This window comes from Mirounga angustirostris, unplaced genomic scaffold (assembly GCF_029215605.1).
Source record: "Mirounga angustirostris isolate CCGP_5_RB_7025 unplaced genomic scaffold, mMirAng1.0.hap1 SCAF_9, whole genome shotgun sequence".
Taxonomy (NCBI): Eukaryota; Metazoa; Chordata; class Mammalia; order Carnivora; family Phocidae; genus Mirounga; species Mirounga angustirostris.
Window position 1 is genome coordinate 105,760,562 of NW_026991717.1, and position 10,256 is coordinate 105,770,817.

At 48.1% G+C, this 10,256-nt stretch overlaps 1 long non-coding RNA gene across 1 annotated transcript; it reads right to left on the reverse strand.

Moving 5' to 3' along the window:
• Positions 1–3,037: 3,037 nt before the first annotated feature.
• LOC135361624 (uncharacterized) lies at positions 3,038–5,983 on the reverse strand. The gene is made up of 3 exons (XR_010405209.1): positions 5,761–5,983; positions 3,765–3,925; positions 3,038–3,147 (listed from the first exon to the last, which is right to left on the reverse strand). It is a non-coding gene; the product is annotated as an uncharacterized LOC135361624 (long non-coding RNA).
• Positions 5,984–10,256: the final 4,273 nt, after the last annotated feature.

Below are 10,256 nucleotides of genomic sequence, written 5' to 3' on the forward strand. Positions count from 1 at the left end.
CAAGCAAATTTATTATTATTATTATTATTATTATATTTTAGAGAGAATGCATGCGCATGAGGTGGGAGAGTGGAGGGTGGTTGGGGGGGGAGAGGGAGAGGGGGAGAGAGAATCTTAAGCAGGCTTCATGCCCAGCACTGGGCCCCACAGGGGCTCGATCTCATGACCCTGAGATCATGACCTGAGCCCAAATCAAGAGTCGGAAGCTTAACCAACTGAGCCACCCCAGCACCCCAAGAAAATTTATTTTTAAAAGAAACCTGGTGTCACAGGTTTGATATTCTACTTATAGGTTTAAATGAATAGATGATAAATACATAACTACTAAAAGTTTGTGTACCAGTTAAACCAGTTCCCGAACCATTGGTGGGCTGCTTGTCCTGCTCACGTCCTGGAGGGGGATTGTCTACCCAGCTTAGCTGATTGTCTTTCAGGTCATATCAAATAGGGTGCTCTGGGCTGTAAGTAACAGAAACCCCAGTGAAGCAGACTTAAATAATGGCATTTACTACCTCACACAACTGAAGTAGTGGAATTGTGAGTGTGAAGAATGGCCGTTTTAGGGGCTCAGTTATCTCCTCATAGACTAAGTCCTTGCCACCTCTGTGCTAGAAGCTTCGGCGTTGGTTTAACTCCTGGCAGTAGCAAGATGGCGGCAGCATCCCATTGAGACACAGCGTGCAGGGAATAGGGGAGATTGTCTTTGTCATTTTCTTTTTCCTAGAAGTCCCCAAGCAGACTTTCCTATAAATTTCACTGGCTAGAACTGAGTCACATGTGCATTCCTTGGAAAGGGAAATGAAATGACCAGGTCCTCTGAGGTAGAGAGGATTTTGAGGTGAGGACCACAGTGTCCATCGAATATGTCAATGACTAGCCTATGGACAGGTTGTCATGGAGGCAGGTGCCCACTGTAGGTCCATTCAATGGCCAACCCTCGCCCCAACCCAGCCTAGCTCAAGGGCAGACCGTTCCTACCAGAGGAGGGGCTGGGGTATGGCAGATGCCACAATTACCACATCTGTGCTCTCCCTTCAGGTGACCGTTTCTGTGCCTTCGAGCTCTGCCTGGCCTCAGGCTGAGCCATCGGCTTCCAGATCGATGCTGCCTCCTCCCTAATTCCCCCACACTCTGGCTCGAGGCAGACCTGTGCAAACAGAGCCAGCGCCCACCCCACCTTGGCCCCTGAATCTGGGAAGAGAGATTTTGCCCTAAGTCTGCTTTTGATGGGGCTGGGCCAGACCCACAGGGCTCATTTTCTCTGTCTCCTGCTAAATTCCCTGGCTGCTCCTCAGCTGTCAGGTTGCCAAGCCCCGAGCGTCTCCTGGCTCCGTCTGCAGCAGGAAATGGGCCTGACAATTGTTCTTCCAGAGCCGGTGATTTTTCAATATGTATTTGTGTGGATCCCACCCACACTTCATCTCTACAACCCAGCTTGAGTTCAGCTCTGATTTACTAAGCACGTACTACAAGCCCAGCTTTGTACTCAGCACCACGGGGGGGTGGGCGCAGAGGAAGCGTCTGACACGCTCTCTGCTTTGGGGCTTATCCTCCAGCCATAGCGACAGCCACACACTGGGAAAGTGAGATCACCAGCCAGGGGCGCTTGGTTTGGCTACAGGTCACGTACATGGTCCAGATGAAAAATGCCCTGTGGGATCCAAGGAGGGCAAGAGAGACAGGGTGTGTGCTGATTATTCTGTCTGCCCTGGACTCAGGCTCAGAGACTCTCTGTTCCCTGCTGGGTGCCCTGGGAGAGACCTCCGTAGACCACATTGACCGGCCCCTTGCCCCCATCTTCTAGGTGGGCTTTGCCCGTGGAGCCACAGGTAGGAGACAGGAGGGCAGAAGGAAAGGGAGGCCTGTGAGGTGCCCCCCCCTTCCTCCCTGTCTTGTTAGGATTCTGGTTTGGCTGGTTCCTCTAAAGCCACAGCTCCTGGGGAGCGCAGGATGTGTGGCTTCCTGCTGCCGCTGGGTCTCTGGGTCCCTTTTTGCTTTCCCTTAGCCTCCCCCTTCCTCTGAAAGTAGTCCTCCCTTTATTCTTCAGAGTTCCCTTGAGTGTGCTGGGACGCAGACTAGTGAACCATCCTAGGAAATAACCCTCGAAGGAGCAGAGCCTGCAGCTGGGCTTCTGAGCGGCGGCTGAAGCTGGATGCGCCGGGACGAGAAGAGAGGGCTTTCCGGGGAGCGCGGTCCGAGCCCGGGCACCAGGGAGGGAAGGCTGATCATGGGAGTCCTTGACCACCGGGCTGAGGGACTTGGCCTTCATCTCTTGGGTTGCATTGAGCTACTGGAAGGTTTTGAGCTAATGAAACAAACATCCAACTTTATTATTTAATGGTTTTGTTTTGCTTTTGTTTCTACTTTTCCCCTGGTTTTGAATTTACTAACAGCTAACGTTTATGAAACACTTACCTTGAGGTTGAATTGTGTCCACTCTGAATTTCATATGTTGAAGTCCTAACCCCCAGTACCTCAGAGCGTGACCTTATTTGGAGGCAGGATCTTTACGAAGGTTATCAAGTTACAGTAACGTTGGGTGGGGGGCGGGCATGACTGGTGTCCTTATAAGAAGGAGAAACTTGGACACAGACACGTATGGAGGGAAGAGGGTGTGAGACCTAGGAGCAGCTGACCATCTGCACACCAAGGAGAGGGGCCTGGGACAGATCTCCCCTCACAGCCCTCAGAAAGAGGCACCCCGGCCCACGTCTGGCCTCTGGAACTGTGAAATACACAATTTCTGCCACTTAGGACGCCGGGTCTCTACCCTTGCTAGAGCAGCTCCAGCAAATGAATCCACTCCTGGCGTGTGGGTCACGTGTGCACGAAGTGAGTTGCGGGCCGGCCCTCCCAGCTGCCCCACCACGCAGGCCATGCCTCTGGGCCCCCCTCTGTCTCCGCACACTCGCATTCTGGCCGTAACACTTAGAGCTCGGGCGCCTTTTCCGTGGTTATTAACATGCTCATTTACTGAGCGCTTATTATGTGCCAGGTGTTCTTGTAGGGTCTGGAGAGACAAATGGATGAAACTCCTGACCGTCCTGGAGCACATCGGATGTGTCTGCATTTGTCTGTCTGTCTCTACCAGAAGAGCAGCTCCGTGAAAGCGTGACTGGGTCTGTACTGTGCATGACACTTGAATGTCTGTGGAATGAATGAGAAGGACACGCAATTAAAACATTGACGTTTTTGCCCAAGGTCAGTAAGTGAGGGCCAGGCCCCAGATGCTGCAGATTAGACAAGCTGAGGCTTTGCATCACCATCGTCAACTCAGTATCTCTTGTCAAACCATAGGGACAAGGGACTTCGAGCATGAAAAGGGACGAGCCACTTTACGGTCCTTGCTGAAGCCCGTAGCTCCCAGTTGTTTATTTGATGCAGAGATGCCATGACTCAGAGGACCCGAGGGATGTTTAAAAGAGAGGGACACACAGACTTTCTATGGAATGTCTATTCTGGTTTCAAGCACATCTAAATACCCAATTAGCTTGAAAGAACTCTGACCCGCCCATAGGCCAGCAGTGGCCTCCTAAGTGCTAGTTCATCCAAGGATCTCTGGCTACTGTGTGAGGAGCAGGGCTCAGTGCTATCTGGTGTGGCAAGCCACTGGTTTGATTTGAAGCTCTGAAATACATATTTTCAGCTGCATTCTTTATTGGAGGTAGGAAGGAAAAAGAAAGAAGGTATTAGCTGGCCGGAGGCCCAAGGTATGGCACAAAGAAAGCAGATTCTAAATGCTGAAAGAATCCTTCACCCCATACCTTGGGAATTCTCGCAGACATCCCCGCATTTTCTTCTAAGGCCTCCCTGCCAGCCCACCTTCCTCAGCTTCATCTCTCCTCAGTGGCCCAGGAGTCCAGTCTCTTCTTTTGGGTCACAAGATCACATGATCATCTTGACGATGTGATTACACTTCAGTTACCTGCCAGACACAGAAGTCCTCAGACTGCAACAATGGGGGTGCAAAATGCTACAATATTTGCATAGTGGACAACACCAGCCCTGGGGCCACCACTTCTGAAAGGCTGCAGATGCTATCCTGGAACAATGGCAAGTCCCCAACACCAGACCCTGAGACTAGGGCAGCCAGGCCTGTTGGCCAGGGGTCAAACACCCTCAGGGAGCTCCACGCTGCTCCAGCTCTCTCTCTCTCTTTTTTTTTTAAAGATTTATTTATTTGAGCATGCACAAGCAAGGGGAGGGGCAGAGGAAGGAGAGAGAGAATCTTAACCAGACTCCCTGAGTGTGGAGCCCGACACGGGGCTGGATCTCAGGACCTGAGATCATGACCTGAGCTGAAACCAAGAGTTGGATGCTTAACCAACTGAGCCATCCAGGTGCCCCTCCAGCTCTCCTTTTCAACCATCGTCCCAACAAGACTACACTTAGACAACAGTCATTTGTCCCTTCTAGTAAAATGTGTGAATGATTTGTTCACTAATTTATTTTTTGCAACTAGAGTGGTTTCTAGGTTACCTCCATTACAATGCCCTTCTACCCACTTTTATCCTGATGCGCCGTCGTGGGTGGGAGGGGAAAGGTGGAGGCTGGCCAACATGCTGGGAATTGGGCACCGGTGTGGGAGGGGCCGTGGGAGTGTATTGCTTATACGAATGTCATCATCTTATATGTTGTGGCAGAAAAAGTGGGGACCCAAACCTCTTTCAGGTTGTTAAGAGATGGGCTTCTGGAAGACCCATTAATAGAATGCTTTGGAAACCAGCTTGGAAAATTTGACACGTTGTCACTTTCATCTGCTAAGCAGCTTACAAACATTCTCCCAGTCCTTCCCATGACTCCCTCCAACGTCTTTGCTTCAGCCCGACCATCTGAATTTTCCAAGTGAGATCACAGACCCAGAGTGGGCTGGCTCCAGGCTCTGGGAGGGTGTCAAAGGCAGATGTGAGGTTTGGGGACAGGAGCCATCAGTCTTCCGGAAGGTCACCCATTTCACTCAATCTGTTGTGATAGCCAAAACCTGCCCATCACAAGACAACAAATCCCTGAATTCCTCAGAGCTCCAACCTCCTGTGTGGGAGCAGTCCCAGTCCTTGCACTGAGATGCCCCCTTGCCCTCCTGGCTGCTGGGGATGCACACTTCCCCAGGCTGACTCCTGGTGCCTCTGGGCTCAGGATGAGCTCGGGCCCCTTCTTTGCAAGAGTGAAATACCGGAGGGACCAGAGCTGCTTCTGGGACGTTTTAGAATGTGTACCGCAACAGGCAAAGCCCAACCGAAAGGGGCATTCTCTTTTCTAGGGGACCTCAGGGACTGCCTTCGGATTCCCCTCCCCTCTGACTTTTGTTGCGATGGCCCAGAGCAAAGTCTCTGGTCTGCCCGCCCCCTCCCCGGCCCCGTGAGCAGGACCCCTCTGCCGGGCCGGGGCTGGGGAGGCAGCCGCCGAGTTAACGGTCTTTTTCATGTGTGCCTCTGCGCCTGCCCGGTGAGGGGCATGATGGATGCCCTGGGCTACCCAGGGGGCAAAGCCGAGGGATGACCTGAGGTGGGAAAGGAAAGCAGGTTTGTAAATAAACAAGGGCAGAGTCGGAGACCCAGGGCCTGGCTCCCGCCGCGGCTTTCCGGGCTTCTGACGAGGGGAGCTCCTGAGGCTCCCTCTGGGGTGGCTGGGGAGTCCGTTATTGTTTTTGGATTTCACTAAGATGAACTCCAGATGATTTTCCAAGGGCTGATTTCACAGCACATTTGCTCCATCTGAGCAATCACTCTCTGCAACAGTTGGATTTCCATTCGCGTTTACCTCGTGTGCCCGGAATCAGGACTGTCTGCCTCCTTAGGGTCGAATCATTTTCTTTTCTTTGGGACTTGGCCAAACCCTTTCCGTCGGTCTTAGTTCCATCTAGGCATTTCCATTTGCGTGTGGGCAAGACCAGATCCAGTTCACAGAGGTTTCCAGAGCATGAGGACAATGGCCACTCCTTACAGAATACAGAAAGTGAGGAGAGAATCACCCTATCTTTTCATTTCACAGAGCTAGATATTTAGCTGCAATGGAAGACGTCAAAAGCAGAATGATACCAACTCGGGAAAGGCCATGTTCTGTGCCAGGACACTTCTGAGGGGCCAGGACAGGCCTCTGGAGGATGCGTGCCAGGACGGGGATGGGCAGCATCGCGCACGGCGGAGCACCCCGGAGATGTGTGAGGGGCGGGGGGCTAAGCGTAGCCTGACTGAGCTGTTTCGGGGACTGAATGCCTGGGAGGGAGAGGCAGTTGACCTTGCATTGAGTCATGTCCTTGGTGTGTTGAATTGCATCAGAGGCTCATTGCCTTTATTTAATTTTGTATCTTCCAATTTTTCTGATATTTATACTTTTGCAGTACAAATAAAACCAGCCCTGGAAGTCAACCTGCAGGTCATTTTTTTTCACTCAAGGAGAGATACCTGTGCCTAGCCTGGACACAAGGGTCACCTGATGCCTAAATGGTTACGGTGAACAGCCTTCGATCCTCTGTGAGCCCTACTCTCCATAGAATGCCCAGCAGTCGCCCTGTCCTCATGCGTTTCCTTACTGGGACACGTGCCCTCCACCAGGACGGCCCTACTCCCAGAGCTGAGTCCTAAGATTCTCCCTGCTCATCCCAAAAGTTACTGCCCCTTTATCTGCCCTCTGACCTCACTTGGGGGGCCATGCTACTGTGGCTAAGGGTCCATCTCTTCTGGTGCCTTGGTGCCCTCCCCAGGGCATAGGGATGGAACCATGGAGCATGTCTGTCATTTACTTGCTGACTGAACACCCTCTTTTATGATGGCTCATGGTCTTCTCAATCCCACTGCTTCCTCCAACCCTCCACCTCTGGCTTTGCCACCCTCCTTTTCATGTCCCCAAGGATATCCACAGACTGCGCTTGATGATCCAGCTGGGGGCAGCCACCCAGCAGAAGGGTGAGTCCAGGCCCTGGAGCCGGACCCAGATGCTGGCTTGTCTCTGCCTCTTGTTAGCTGTGTATCCCTCGTTTCTCAACTTCCCTGAGCCATAGGGCCCTTATCTGTAAAAACAGAGAGAGGGCTAATGCAGCTCTGAGTCTTACATTATAGATGATAGAATCTAGTGTTAAGTAACTCCCAAATTTTAGGAAAGTGGGAAAGAAAGGAGTTCTTCTCCACTGGGGTTTATTTTATAATTAACAATGGTTAGGGAGCCCTCTCTGAAACTTATCTCTTAGAAGACTGGGATTTCACTGAATCCAAGAGAAATGTGCAAACTGAATTCTAGAAGAAAAGCAAGGAAGGGAAGTTGAACTTTGCCAGACCCTTGGGGATTGAAGATCTTATGCAGCTTCCTTCACTGTAGTATGTGTGTGTCCCTGGATTGTGGTGATCAATTTTAATCAGTCAAGGATTAAGATGGCTGATTGTTCCCTGACATTGGCCTTTGTTGTGATGGGAGGTGGCCCTGGAGGCTGCACCTGTTTATTTGTCTTGTCTTTTTTTCTCTACTCAGACCGTGTAGTAAACATGGCTTGGTCTTTATTGAAACTCCACTCTTCTGTTTCTCTGTGCCTATTTTCTGAGTGCTCAAGATCCTAACTAAAAAACCCCAGGAAGGAAATCGTGGGCATGTGAGGAAGAAGTTGGCAAGCTTTCTGTTTTCACTGTTCAGGTGTCTCTACTGCTTTTCACTCCACTACTTCAAGATCTTTGGTTGGGAAAAAGCACGGGAGGGTCTGGAAAGAGATCATTGCCTCCGAGGATTTGAAGAGAAAACTTGTGATTAGAATGTCTGTTTCCTACCACTACACTTAGGCTTCATTTCCTAACAAAAAGGGTCTATGCTCAAAATGCCTACATTGTTGTCCCCAGGAAAAAAATGGCTCTTGAGTTATGGTCCAAGGCTAATGGAAGGGCTGAGAGAGGGTTATGAAACCCAAAATGCCAATTTCTCCCAAAGGTTATTTATTTGAAGCCTACTAAGAATCATTCAGCATTACTAAACTTTTGAAGAAAGCATTGTTTCATGTTATAAAATATAATGCTATGTAAAAATATTTAAGTTTTTATAAAATATATACACATGAGAAATAGGTATTATATATATTAGAAATTCAGTATAAAATCATGTGTATATGTTTGTAATGTTTTTATAAAGTGAATAAAAAATTCTTGTTCCTCTGATTTTTTTTTTCCACTGGGTTTTTTTAAATTTTCTTCTGGAAGGAGGAAACAGGCAGAGGGACATAGGCTGTGGGGACTTCTGCCAAGCCTAAGTTGGCCACAGGCAAAAACATTTGAGGACACTCTCCAGAAAAAGGACATTGAGAGTAATTTTTCCTAGTTTCCTCTCTTTTTTTCTCAAAATGGTTTGAGAATTAGTGGTTGGGCGGTGAAGCATTTTCAGATCTCCACAAAGGCAATGGTACAGAAAAGTTCCAAGTGTGAAAGCATAGATTATCATCCAAGACAGAAATATTTGCCTTGTCCACCCGAAGGTGCAATGGGCATATGGGTTGGTTGTCTTTTTTTTTTTTTAATGGAAGGATAGTTGACACATAGTGTTACATTAGCTTCAGGTGTACAGCATAATAATTCCAGAAGTCGATACATTATGCTGTGCTCACCACCCTCCGTGACCATACAGCACTATTACAACACCACTGACTGTATTCCTTATGTTGTACCTTTCATCCCCATCACTTATTCATTCCATAACTGCAAATCTGTATCTCCCACTCCCCTTCACCCATTTTCCCCATCCCCATCCCCTTCCCCTCTGGCCACCATCAGTTTGTTCTCTTTACTTATGGGTCTGACTCTGCTTTTTGTTGATTCATTTGTTTTGTTTTTTATTTTTTTAAGATTTTATTTATTTATTTGACAGAGAGAGACAAAGCGAGAGAGGGAACACAAGCAGGGGGAGTGGGAGAGGGAGGAGCAGGCTCCTCGCTGAGCAGGGCGCCTGATGCGGGGCTCGATCCCAGGACCCTGGGATCATGACCTGAGTCGAAGGCAGATGCTTAACAACTGAGCCCAGGCCCCCCTTGTTTTGTTTTTTAGATTCTACATATAATCATATGGTATTTGTCGTTTCCTGACTTATTTCACCTGGCATAATACCTTCTAGGTCCATATATGTTGTCACAAATGGTAAGATCTCATTTTTTTAAAAGATTTTATTTATTTGTATGAGAGAGAGAGAGCAAGCACAAGCAGGGGGAGCAGCAGGCAGAGGGAGAAGCAGACTCCCCGCTGAGCAGGGAGTCTGATTCAGGACTTGAACCCAGGACCCTGGGATCATGACCTGAGCCAAAGGCAAATGCTGAACCAACTGAGCCACCCAGGCGCCCCATGATCTCACTCTTTTTTATGGTTGACTAATATTCCATTGTGTGTATATGTATGTATACATACACACCCCCCACATCTTATTTATCCATTCATCTATCAATGGACCCTTGGGTTGCTTCCATATCTTGGCTATTATAAATAATGCTACAATAAACATAAGGGTGCATATATCTTTTCAAATTAGTGTTTTCATTTTCTTTGGGTAAATACCCAGTAGTGGAATTATTGGATCATATGGCATTTCTATTTTTAACATTTTGAGGAATCTCCATACTGTTTTCCACAGTGGCTGTACCAATTTATATTCTCTCTAACAGTACACCAGGATTCTTTTTTCTCCACATCCTCACCAACACTTGGTGTTTTCTGTCTTTTTTGATTCTAGCCATTCTGACAGTTGTAAGGTCATATCTCATTGTGGTTTGATTTGCATTTCCTTCATGATGAGGGATGCTGAGCATCTTTTCATGTGTCTATTTGCCATCTCCATGTCTTCTTCAGAATAACGTCTATGTCTTCTGCCCGTTTTTTAATTGGATTGTTTGTGTTTTTTGGTGTTGAGTCGTGTAAGTACTTTATGTATTTTGGATTTAACTGTTTATTAGCTATGTCATTTACAAAAATCTTTTTTCTTTCAGTGGGTTGCCTTTTAATTTTGTTGATGGTTTCCTTTGCTGTGCAAAAGCCTTTCATTTTAGTGCAGTCTCAATAGTCTATTTTTGCTTTTGTTTCCCTTGCTTGTGGAGACGTTATCTAGAAAAATGTTGCGAAGGCCCGTGTCAAATGACTGCCTGTTTTCTTCCAGAAGTTTTATGATTTCAGGTCTCACATTTAGGTCTTTAATCTATTTTGAGTTTATTTTTGTGTATGGTGTAAGAAACTGGTCCAGTTTCATTTTTTTGCATGTAGCTTTCCTGTTTCCCCAACACCATTTATTGAAGAGACCATTCT